This window comes from Danio rerio, chromosome 19, assembly GCF_052040795.2.
Source record: "Danio rerio strain M-AB ecotype USA chromosome 19, GRCz13ab, whole genome shotgun sequence".
In the NCBI taxonomy this organism is placed as follows: domain Eukaryota; kingdom Metazoa; phylum Chordata; class Actinopteri; order Cypriniformes; family Danionidae; genus Danio; species Danio rerio.
The window spans coordinates 13544129-13557342 of record NC_141039.2 but is presented as its reverse complement, the minus strand read 5'-3'; the positions used below and the strand labels follow the sequence as shown (position 1 = coordinate 13557342).

The 13214-nt window shown below is 36.0% G+C and overlaps 1 protein-coding gene across 1 annotated transcript in view; it reads right to left on the bottom strand.

The window, feature by feature from the left end:
* Positions 1-12965, bottom strand: part of ldlrad4a (low density lipoprotein receptor class A domain containing 4a) — a 180273-nt gene extending 167308 nt beyond the window's left edge. Inside the window, exon 1 of the mRNA XM_087295531.1 lies at positions 12852-12965. The gene's annotated coding sequence lies outside the window, so the exon portion shown is untranslated. The remainder of the gene's footprint in view (positions 1-12851) is intronic.
* Between the last annotated feature and the right edge of the window lie 249 nt (positions 12966-13214).

Below are 13214 nucleotides of genomic sequence, written 5' to 3'. Positions count from 1 at the left end.
GCTGATGGGAATTGTAGTTTCCGCTACCTCCCGTTCGCTTCAATCGTCTGAGCAAATTTTCTCAGAAGACCTATAGTTTTACCGAGTCATGCGACTACGGTAATATCGAAAAAAAATAATATTGCGGTATGACGGTATTTACAATACCGTTACATCCCTAATGATTATTAAACTATATTAACAAAAATAACAACAAGCAAAAGAAAGCGGGTAAAAAACATTCTGTGCGCGACAATGAAAGGATGATGCTGCGCACACGGTTAATGTTGGCCAATTAAAATCTATTCAAAAAATGGTTAAAGCGAAATTGACAACAACTGCTGCTGCTTACAAAGAATCTTGAGCCCTTGAAGGACTGTGGGTGCATGAGCATCGTACTAGTTTCGTTTCCAGGCACGGTTGCTTCGAGTGAGGAAACGGCACAGGAGCTTTTAAACACGCGTGCATCAAATCATCTGTGCGCACGACACTAAAGCCCTTGTTAGTGAGTAAGGAAAGTCTGTCTCACCGTGCGCGTGATCCTTTCATTCGTTATTCAACTGCTTGTTTTGCTCGGTGAAAAGCTGTTTTTGTCAGTCGGGCTGCTACTTGATGCATAGATCAAATTTGTACGCTTCTACACAAACGGTCATAAACTAACAGTCTAATCTAGTGACGACAAGCCAGCACTGGCAATTTAAAAATGAGTTTCGGCCAGCAAAAATGGCTAGTGGGTGTGACTGTCTAATACGCCACAACAGAAATCTACCCGCATTTGGCAAGTTGGCAGATGTTACTATAAAGCCCTGCATATAACCCTTTCATAAAACAACAAAAATCTACATCAGCTTTGTGTGACTAAAAGAGTTTTAAAACAGAACATTACCTCACATGATCCGTCACATGGTGTCACTCTTCCTCCAGCGGGGAAAGTAACTGCAATACTGATTCAAGATTTTAAAGTTTTGATTGAGCATTTTGTTTTTACCACACTCTCTCTCTCTCTCTCTCTCTCTCTCGTGTGCATGTCATGAACGTGGTGCTTGTGCATGCGCAAATGCCGGATCTGCATGAACAGGAGTGCGCAGATGTACAAATCTACATTTGTTAACGGACGGTTTGGGCTACTTATCAGAATTATGGCAATTGTCGGCCTGACAAATTTTAATTGCATAAACATCTTTTCTTACCCAGAATGTAAAAATACATATAAACACATTTAGATCATTTACTTTAATCATTATTATTAGAATGTGAAGAGACTTTCAACCAGCACAACAAAAAATGTTTCTGAAGACAATCCCCTACTTTCCAACACAATCGATTGTGTGGAACTATATGCACTTTTAAAGCGTATATATCTAAATGATCATGATAATAGTATATGGAATATACGTATCGAGACAAGTGATAAATTACATTTATTTTATGCATTGGATATTTATCTAAATTTTGACCATTTAAATGGGGCCTTACTACATTTATCCCAACCTCTATAAAGGTGAACCCAGAACTGACAACAAATATTACATTATTCAACATAAGCAAGAAAAATTATGAACAACCAATCAGAATCAGAATATCTGCTGAGGCATTCATTCATTCATCCATTCATAGTGTTTTAAAGCCTAAATGTTTTGCACCTTAGTCTAATTAATTATTTTAAAAGACAGCTAACATAAATAGCATTTTTCAAGGGAAGTGTTAGAGCTTAACAGTTATTGTTAACGCAACACTCACTAATTATGTAATATCAGATATTATTCCAGTATCGTGCAGCCCTACCTTAATCTTTAAAGAACAGTTTGAATAGCAGTAAAATGAAGGCTTTAGCAGAAGTTTCCTTCTAAATGGTTTTTAAAAAATAATTGTATTCTATATAGTAAAAAATATATGGTGATCAAGTTTTCTAACTAAACAAACTTAAAAACAACTTTAAAATAGCCTGAAAAGCAAAAAATCACATAATGCAAATAAGTTGTTATTTAACATGTATAACCTCGTTTTAAAGGGGTCATTAAGTGAGAATTTCCTAGATATATATATATATAAGGTCACTCTACCATGAAAACATCCTGCTTCAAAACCTAATGAACTCAAACTTTCTCAATGTTTTGAACTTATATTGAAGACCCTCTGCAAAAAAATAAAAATAAAAAAACTAATTATGGAACATTCTACTTTATCAGCTCCAGCCCAATGATTCATTCATTCCTTCTGACCCCAACATTGGGAAAGAGTGGATAAACTCTATTTTTAATGAACTCCTAGACCACGTCACTCAGAATTTGGTCCTTCGTTCATTTGATATACAGGATTTTCAGAAAGATTGAAAATACTTAATAATGATGAGCTGATTATATTAGATCTGGCAGTAATTTTGCAAAAACTAATGTAACTTTTTATTAAGTTCACTATTGCTTCATATTACATTTGATTTTAAATTAACACATTTTTAACAAATCACAGCAGTGTTCATCTATAAAGACTGTCAAACAGACAAGCTGAAGTTTACATTATGTAAACTATTTACCATTTTTATTTATGCAGAAACTTACCAAAACTGATACTGATGGGTGTTGGATCATGACTCCTTTAACATTTTAAGTTAGTTGTACATTTGACAATTGATAAAGCAAAAGATATATAAAAAAAAATGACAGCTGTACAGTTACACTCAGCCAGCCAATAGTATCTGCAAATAGCCTTGATTATGCAAGCTGAAACTGCAAGTCTCGGTATTGCAATGTCAGACACAATATACTCAATAGAGCTAGTGATGTCACTGTGAGGGGTAGGGGTAGGGGTAGGGATGGGGTTAGGTGTGCGCATTAAAGGGAATTGCATGCACCTCAGATTACAACTGCACCAGGTTTGCATCCAGACCAATCTCACTTTGTTAGATAGACCCATGTAACTGCTCAATAAAGCATCTAACGGGCTTGTTTACACCTGGTCACTTCACAAATGGTTCCATTTACACTTGACCACATAAATGGATATTATTCTGATCCTCAAATCCTGTGCTATAAGCAAAAGTAATGAGGTTAAGTTGACTAAAGCATCAGATACAATGCATTTTATTTTAATAATATACATTTTTATAGAAGCGTAAGCTATAACACCCCATTCACACAGGACTTCAGCGTCAACGCTTGACAGAGGGTGTGTCTGAAGTTGGGGCTGACGCAATCGTCATAGCAGCGTCAGCCAATGAAATTCAGTCAGCAATAGGCCACTGTCTGAGCTGATGTATTTGCATATAGCGTTCTGATTGGCTGACGCTTCCATCGGTGCTTGAAAAGTTGAGCAAGTCCCAACTTCTGCAGCGAGCAACGCCACTGAAGCAGCGCAGACGGATCCACAATGCAGTTCGGCAATGCCTGACGTCACCCATTCAAAGTGAATGGGAAGCATCGAAGCTGATGCCCCACACTCTCAGAAATAAAGGTACGGGAGCTGTCACTGGGGCAGTACCTTTTCAAAAAGAACATATTTGTACCTGAAGGGTCCATAATGGTACCTCAAAGGTACTTTTTAGGTAAATTTGGGTACTAATATGCACCTTTTAGGTGCCACTTTGGACTATTTGGAGACAAATATGTATCCTTTAAAAAGGTACTGCCCCAGTGACAGCGCCCGTACCTTTATTTCTGAGTGTGCATGTGAATGGGGCAAAGAAGAAACATCGATTTTTGTCATACAGATAAATGCAAGACATCATTAAAAAGTGTAAAAGGTTTACCTTGAATTTGTGAAGAACTACTCAGCCAACAATAAAACTTTCTAAACAAACGAAAAAGTATTTTTACCCCCCCCCCCCCTCCATTCACAGGCTGCAGGTGTATGATTCATCTATTTTGTTAATGCTGTCATATCATATTAATTTAAGATCCTAATTTTATCATCAGTCATTGATGACTCGTCAAAAACAGAATAAATACAAATAATAATTATATAATTAAAACAAAAAACTCCAACCGTGTGTGGTGTTGCTTTAACTGTTGCATTAGCCCTTCCTCATGGCCCATAACACACTCTCAAGTTTATTTTTTACATAAGTAAAATTTTCATTTGTGGTTTGAAAACCAGATGCATTTACATCAGACCAGTTTCTACTGGAATGTGTCTTTCACCCCCACCTGAAGTGATTTCAGTGATTAGATTTATTGCTATCTTGGTGCATTTCAGTTTGCGTTTTTGCCATTTACACCTGTCCTTTTCACAATGAGATAGCTAGTCTATAGGAAGAAATGCATTAAGTGACCAGTTGTAAACAGTCTCAATGACAAGAGAGCAACACAGTGCACTTAGACATGTTCATGTAATCAAGAGGAACTGTTGAATTTCAAAGCAAGCATCAGGTTGGAGAAAAAAGGTGGTTTAAAGTAGCAGTTCACCCAAATTTTAGTTACGCTATTAATTACTGACCCTCAGGTTATTCCAAACCCCTGAGACCTTCATTCATCTTCAGATCAGACATGAAGATGAAATCTGAGAGCTCCCTCATCCTCTATAGACAGCAAGGTTCCAGATTCATTTAATGTCCAGTCAAAATATGCCATATGTCTACATTAGTACATTCAGAAGCTTGTTCAAGCTTCAACAATACTTTGATGCGCACATGAAACAAATATAATGATTTGTTCAGCAGTTTCTTCTCCTTAGTGTCCTCAGTACACTGCCTAACAATGGTCTTGTCATCGATCCCAGTTGTAAGAGCAACGAATAATAACTTGATCATCTGGAAAAGTGGCAGAAGGTCGATTTTTCCAATAAATCATCTGTTGAGCTGCATCACAATCACTGCAGATGATCCATTGGAAAAAGCATGGATCCAAGATTCTCACAGAAATCTGTCAAGTTTAGTGAAAGAAAAATCAAGGTTTTGGGGTTACATTGAGTATTGCGGTGTGCGAGGTATCTGCAGAATGGATGGCAATATCAACAACCCGAGGTATCAAGACATTTGTGCTGCCCATTACATTACAAACCAAAAGAGAGGGCAAATTATTCAGCAGGATAGTGCTACTTCTCATCCTTCAGCCTCCACATCAAAGTTCCTGCAAGCAAAGAAGGTCAGGTTGCTCCAGGATTGAACAGCCAAGTCACCAGAGTGAACATTATTGAGCATGTCTGGGGTAAGATGAAGTAGGAGGGATTGAATATGAATCCAAAGAATTTTGGCGAACTCTGGGAGTCCTGCAAGAATGCTTTCTTTGCCATTCCAGATGACTTTATTAATAATTATTTGAGTCATTGTAGAGATGTATGGATGCAGACCTCCAAGCTCATGGTAGTCATACCCAATATCATTTCTTTTTCCACTGCACCATGACTCTGATAAATGACAAGACTTTTGTCTAAGCAAAGTCAGACCTTTCTGTTCTAATCAAGGTATGATCATATTTTATTTTGGTAAAATAATCATAATCTAGAGGCCTTTGCCTTTTTTAGGGATGTCCCAATCCGATATTGATATCGGAATTAGAGAAAAGGTGTGTTTCAATCCAGCCTCTGCAAGTATATTTATGTTAAATATAATATGTACAATATATATTATTATCAAATTAATAATGTTTGGAACATTTATACAGCCATAATCTTCTTATGATACAAACACAGATGAAATAGCTCTGATCATGTAAATGTTTGTACTAACCATACTGCACATTTTTATTAACTTAACATTAATTTATTTCTGCTGCCCAGTGTGAAAGATATTTTTTCAGCACAACTGGATCAAAAATTTTTCAAAAAGCTGTGTGTGAAATTGAAATTTTGGGCACTGAACCTTTAGCAGTATTTCAATTAACAGTATTTTTTTCTTATGTTCCTGCTCTCAGCAGTTTCTACTATTTGCTGATGATAAAAAATGAACTGAAGTAACCTTTAATTAGCATTTTGCACTTAAAAAATTATTTTTGTTTATTCAATTAAGATATTTTTCTGGGTCTTAATATTTATTCTTTAATTCTTTTTATGTAAAAGGTTCATGCAACCAATAGTTCAATGCAACCAATAGTTAATATACTGGTTGTTTTTTTCCATACTTACTGTTGCTGACTTGTTTTCAGTTTGATCTAGTCTTTTATACATTCGACTCAACAAAATAGGTAAAAATAAAGTATTCATAATTTGTGCTGATATCGGATTTATATCGGTATCGGACTGATGGCTGCAATATCGGTATCGTATCAGAAGTTAAAATGTTGTATCGGGACATCCCTACCTTTTATATAAGCCACTTCTGTGATCAAGAAGTCAAGTTATTATTTGATGTTCCTCAAACTTGGATAAGCGACAAGACATTTGTCAGGTAGTGTATGAGGTTCACGCTCATATATCGTGCATGGACAAGCAATTTAGTAACACAGAGGAGAAGAAACTTTTGACTTCAGTCATTATTTTTGTTTTAAGTGCACACAAAAGTATTCTCATAGCTTGAAAAATGTCAGATTGTACCACTGAAGGTAACTGTTCCTTTAAATTAACACGACATGGTTGTTTATGCCAGACAAATATTAAATAAAGTGCTGCATCTAAAACCCAAAAATATCCAATGAGTTGCAGTTGTGAGTGAAAAAACTTTTTTATTACCAGAAGAAAGAGAAGACAGTCCCATTGGGGGTTAAGTTGATAGAAAGAAAAGAGTAGCTCAACTAAACACTTGTTAAACCTAAACTCTGTAGAAGAGCATCTCTGACCACCCAACATGTCAAAACTTGAAGCAGACAGGCTACAGCAGCAGAAGACCATACAGGGTGTTACTTCTGTCAGCTAGAACACGAAACTGTGGCTACTGTATAATTTGCAGAAGCTCAAGAAAACTGGACAAAAAGCTTTTCAAGACGTTTCACATTTTCCTGTTTCAATAAATCGAGACATTTCCTAAACAGCATTTGTGCAACTATTTAAAATCATCCTTAACATGGAATTAAAAACCAAATCCTGCTCTAAATGAATCAACAGAGGTATTATATCTGTATCAGGACACAAACGATCCGTAAATACACTAAAGGAGTGAGTCATGCTATTAACATATTTGCGGTAGGATTCAAAAGATTACTGTGTAATTCATGCTCCAAGCTGGACTGCATTTTTTAAGCAACTGCTTTCAGTGTTTAATGGCTGGACGCAATGATGTAAGGTCACTGGTAAAGTACTGCAGTGTACAAACAGAAGTGAATCCTTAAAAAACTGCAGCACCCAGCTTAAACAGCTGGGCCAGCTTCAGACAGGTCAACAAAAAACAAACCTTCAGGGAGGACAACTTTATTTTCATATGATCTCAGCACTACTCTTTTAATAAGACTCATATTTGTGCAGAAGACTCTCTCTGGGGCAGCGTTAGATGCAGGATTTGTTCCAGCTTCGCTCAGACAGAGGCTCAAAAAATGTATAGAATTTTTAATTATATTCATTTAACAATTTTGAGACAACAGTGGAACTTTTTTAAAACTAGAAACTTTACAAGTCTACTTGATTTTCCAACAATGATATAAACATGCACTTGTTCATTTAACTCAGCTAAGAGGTCGGAACTTTAAATATTTTTCTTTTACAGGTCACGTTCATAAAAATTCAGATTTGATTACTAAACTTGAACTTTAAAATAGAGCTGGATGCACAATTTTTTTGTACTATTACCATTTTTAAGCATTATTTTTTGTTAGCATTTTAGTTTCTTATGATCTTTTTTTGTCAATTGGTGAAAGACAAGACATCATAGAAGATTATTTAAAAAAAAACAAATTATGCATACAGGTGAAGTCTCAAATTGAATGTTTTTAAAATGTAATAATAAAACAACATAATTATCCTGATATGTGCTTATTAAAACATTAAAATAAGTGATTACTTTAAATTGTATGCATTTTTTATTAAAAAAGAAAAACATATTTTTTAAATATTTTTTTTCCTCAGAAAACATCAAGAAACTTTGTAAAGTATTAAAAACATTCAAAGTTTTTTTTATTTATTTATATATTTTAATTAGTTGTTTTGGTGCTTGAAAACCCCTTTTCATTTTTTAACCATTACTCCTAAGTATTTCTTAAATAATATGTAATATTTTATTTTCCTTTTGAGATGATTTTGCTATTTTTATGTCAGCTAACATTTAATTTTATTTTTGAATTTTATTCATTTTTATTATTTATTAATAAATAAAGCCAGTATTTTGTCTCAAGTATCTATATGAGAATGAATGGAAGGAAATGATATGAAAAAAACCTTAAAATGTTTCAAACTGATTAAAATTGAAAGCTGAGAGGACTATCCAATTTGACAAAATATTAAATAAATTATTATTTGCTGTTTACAGCAACTTACAGACCATAATGATAAAAAATAAAATAAAACTATCTTACATAAATACACTTTACGGAACATGTATTATACACACAGCCCTCACTTTTTTTCCTCAACTCCTTAAAGGTGCCAAAATGCTAACCGTTTAGCATAATATCTTTGAAACAGTCCCTCCCCTGCTGTCCAAAGCCACGCCACAAACATGCACAACTTAAAGCTGACAGAGACCCACTAGATCATGTCATTCACCAGTTAGAAAACTTAATAGTACTTTATATTACTACAATTTTGAAATAAAAGCTGTATTATATCTAGCACAATTTCCATTGTGTAGCCAGCAAAACTAGGCATAATGTTCAATATTTCTCACTCTCTCATATGCTTTGTCCTAAAGCAACTACAGTATGCTTAGTGCTTGGCCGGCAGGGTGCAGGAATTACACTTATTAATAAGCCATACTTGCATGCTATCTCAAAGTAGCATGGTAAACAATATAGGGAGCACACCACAGGTTGTTATTGTTCAAAAATGAACCAATGTGAATATAAAACCAACTTAACCTCAGTAAAGCAGACTAGGTAGAATAGCACTATTTACTTCTGTTTTGTTCTTAAACTAAATAAAAATCTACATTATAAAATACTGTAAAAGGTCCCTTATGAAATTGAAAATAGTCACATCAAGCTTTTGCCGGAAGATTTCAGTGTCTGAACAACACTTCTGTGTATATAACCTATTCGTAACAACACAATCTACATCAGCTTTGCGTGAATAAAAGAGTTTAAAGACATAAAATTACCTGTCTAAAAGGGAGTCTGGATCGGATAAGTGGCCGTCAGGAAGTGCGATATGCACATTAATATAGCAGCATTTCTTATGACACTGTATAACAATAATTAATATTTTTACAGTACTGTGACGATTTGTTTTAGGGTTGGGGTGGGAGTAGGTGTTAAAAACTACAATCTATAGGGTAATTTAATAGATACAAGGCTCGAAATTGTGACCATTTTGATCGCATATGCACCCGAAATTTTATCTAAGCGACCTTGAAATATATTTGGGAGCATTTCTGCGAGTGTTTAAAATTGTAGGGGGCGACCAATTTTTACTGCAAAATGTTCAGCACATGCGCGGATTCGGGAGACATTTACGCAGAATGCATCTCTAAGCTCTTTGTCTGCACTTGAAATGCGAAGCGCAGCGCTCGGGAATGGTTTAAAACAGTTTTCATGTCAACTTGCAGTAAACAAAGCCTTCGCGCTCTTCTTATTGGCCCACCACTGCTCTAGCACTGAACGCGAATGATTGGTTAATATCAGCTGTCAATCACTCAGCGCCTTCTGGCTTCGGATGACAAAGAGCTACTACCGCGAAAAACTGTAAAGCGCTGAAGATGAGAATGAAGATAACATAACACTTGACAGATTTTGTTTTAGAAATCATGGCATCTACAGTTACAAATAATGACACATCTTACTAGTTATACCGTTAACACGTTAATTCAAGCAGTGCGTGCAGGGCCGGTGAGCGCTCCGTGTATGCTTTGGTCACTCAGTTATGTTATAAAAATCTATTTTCTTGTGATAACGGGATTTTGTTGAGACATATTTTCCTCACGCTTGCATATAACGTTATATATGAATTTTTTTGGCTTTTTAGTTTGATTAGTGTTGATTTCAAATACAACCAATATGTTTGTATAAAACTTGTGGTAACGGTGCTTATAATTGGTGGGTGCGACTAAATTTTGGCTGATGCGCCTAAATTTTTAAAGTTAAGAGCACCGGTGCTACCAAGCAAAAAGGTTAATTTCGAGCCCTGAGATAGCATAAATAATACTCGGTACAACTACTGTTTTTACCTTACTGTGACGGTTGGGTTTAGGGTTGGAATGGGGGTAGACGTTATTAAAATACAATAAATGAGAAACGTAATAAATAATTAAAAAATTCTCGTTTACTTTCGGCTGCAACCATATCCGATCTAGCAACAACCATCTAAAAGAAATACTTCAGCCATGATGTCATCCTTCCTCCAGCGTGTAAAAGTAACTCCAATATTTATTAAGGATTTTAAAAAGTTTTAATTCAGCATTTGTTTTTACCGCAGAAACTGGCGTGCATACACACAAATAGCGGAGGTGAGCAGTTGTACAAATCTACTACTGTTGACAGACAGTTTGGGCTACTTATCAGAATTATGAAAATTGTCGGACCAACAATATTTAATTGGATGAGCATTTTTACGTTTTACGACTTACCCAGAATATAAAAATACACATAAATACGTTTAGGTAATTTACTTTCATCTTTACTATTGGAATGTGTAGACTTTCAACCAGCACAACAAAAAATGTTTCTGAAGACAATCCCCTACTGCTGCTTTGAGAATTATAATTATTGTGCAAAGTGCTATACAAGTAAACTTGAACTTAACTGAATTGAATTTGCCAGCCAGTGGCATAAACTAAAGGCTATTGGCTTCAAAAAATAGTACATTTGTTATAGCATTATCCTCTGCGGTAAACTCAATTTATGTTTTTATGAATGGCAGGCATTCCAATTTTGTGGACAACTGCTGACATTTCTGCAGGTACAGACAGCAATGGCATTACTCCATAGAGCTAAACATGACCAAGAATTCCCATGATGCATCTCTTGCTGGGTGTTTAATAGAGGTGGAATGAAATGGACATTGAGTGAGAGAGAGAAAGTGGGAAGGTCACTGAGAAGTATCACTTAATTTGGCAGCTGAAAGAGAAATCACAGGCTCCGTTCCAAAAACTAGCAAGCCGTCTACATGCGGTTTCCTTTTAAGGCAACATCTAAAATGGAACATCACTTTTTGAAACATGTTTCACTAGGTTTCGGGACAAAAAGAAAAAGCCACATTCATGTAATTCTGTTTGTTTGTGTGCGTCACTAGGGGCTAATAAGAGAATCTGGGGCCCGGGGCTCCACGTAATGCCACTTTAAGTTACTTCAGCCATTCATAATGACCCCAGGAAAGAGACAGAGGAAGTTTCTCAAAGAATTACTGTCGAGTCACATTTTTAGGTACCAGTAGGGGATGAATTATGCATCTGCGTGAGACTGACAGAAAGAAAAATGCAGCAGGGTCTCTGATTCACCTCTTTCTCCCAGACATGATGAGTTATAAGTAGGTCCACACAAAATCTGTCTGCGCAGAAATCTGCAGATTTTCAGCTTATCATTTAGTCTATTTATTTAGTTGTGGGTAAATTTATATTTATTCGGTTTTTAAATTAATTTCAGTAATATTACTGACTAATATGAAAGTGTTTATTAGATTTTTTTACAATACAATTTGTAGATATATTATTTTAGAGACTAGCTTTGTTTACCAAATAAATGGATCTAATAGGATTTGCATTGTAAACTTGTAAACATTAACTAAAATGTTGAAGTTGCAGCACATACAAAATGGACCGTGCTTATTGGTTTGAACCAAGCCTTACTCATGAATGAATGCAACACACTCAGAGACGTAATACGGGACGCCCTGGTACAGACGTCCAGTCCACACGCTGAAATACACGCTAAGATCTCATGGCCGTGACGCAGCTTCAAAAATTCGTTTCAAACCGGAAGTACGAATTTTCTCGAAATAATGCAAAAACAACCAATTTTCACTTTTTAGTGAGATATGTGTCATAATAGTGTTTTTAGCAGTGTGGGACACATATATGACTGTCAACAGCTCAAAAAATGTGTTTTGGTGTTTCGTGACCCTTTAATATTGGATTAATATCCCTTTGCAGCCATATCCAGTTTTGTTGTCTGAGTGGCGATCGTTTCTAACTTAAATGGTCCTGTGGTCCACTACAGTGGACATGCTATAAAATTAAAAATAAAACAAAATGTAAAACCTTTAAATTGTAGCTTTTTCTCTGGGTCTCAGGAGGATAAGAATGTGGGCACCCCTGCATTAAAATAACAACAGTTCCATTACATGCCAAAAATAACCAAAACATGTCAAAAGTAAACCTTCAGTTTTTCATCTTATTTGCGATCAGTATTTTTGCTGCATTACAAACAGCCAATTTAAGTGTATAAACTATTACTGAGCCGTATTTCCATTCTGATAACAGCGCTCTAAAGACAGCATCCTATTATTTCTATTTTACAACGTAAACAGACGTTAAACATTCTCGCGTAGTTCCTATATGTGAAAGCGCGTAGTGTGTTTACCTTCTGTACAGAAACTTTTAATTAGACAAGGATACAAAATCCTGCCGTTAGCAGCAAATTAAAATGAACCGGTCTTAACTGGAATCCAGAAAGTTTTAATAAGCGCACGACTCCGTTATTTAAAACCGCAGTCGTGCGTGGTTGTAAAACCAAACATTTACGCAGCGTTTATTAATTAGCGACGGTCCCTTTAAGCACGTGAACGCGCATGGTGTCTTTTCCATTGCGACTGTCTGCAACAACTTCAATGCTTTTTTTTCCTTGCAGAAATGCCGCACATAAACTCTCTCGAACCACTCCCGGCCATCATGATAGAACTTCATACGAGAGATAGAAATGGCTTACGTTAGTAAGTGTGTCGTCGTGATGGGGACAGAGCCGCAGAGGGAAGTGTCTCTCCTCCAGACGAGGCTGTCAAGAGCGTCTAGACTGACTGTCTCACTCTCATGGCCAAAACTCAGCAGAGCACAAACTCCCGTTGTGTTCCAGTCAGTCCAGCCCTCTGTCTCACTCTAGGAGTAATTTACAACACACTGGAGCGACATCTGCAGGACAGGAGTACCAACGAGCACACACAAACGTCATCATCAACAATGTGTGCCAGGGTAGAGACAGACAGATAGATAGATAGATAGATAGATAGATAGATAGATAGATAGATAGATAGATAGATAGATAGATAGATAGATAGATAGATAGATAGATAGA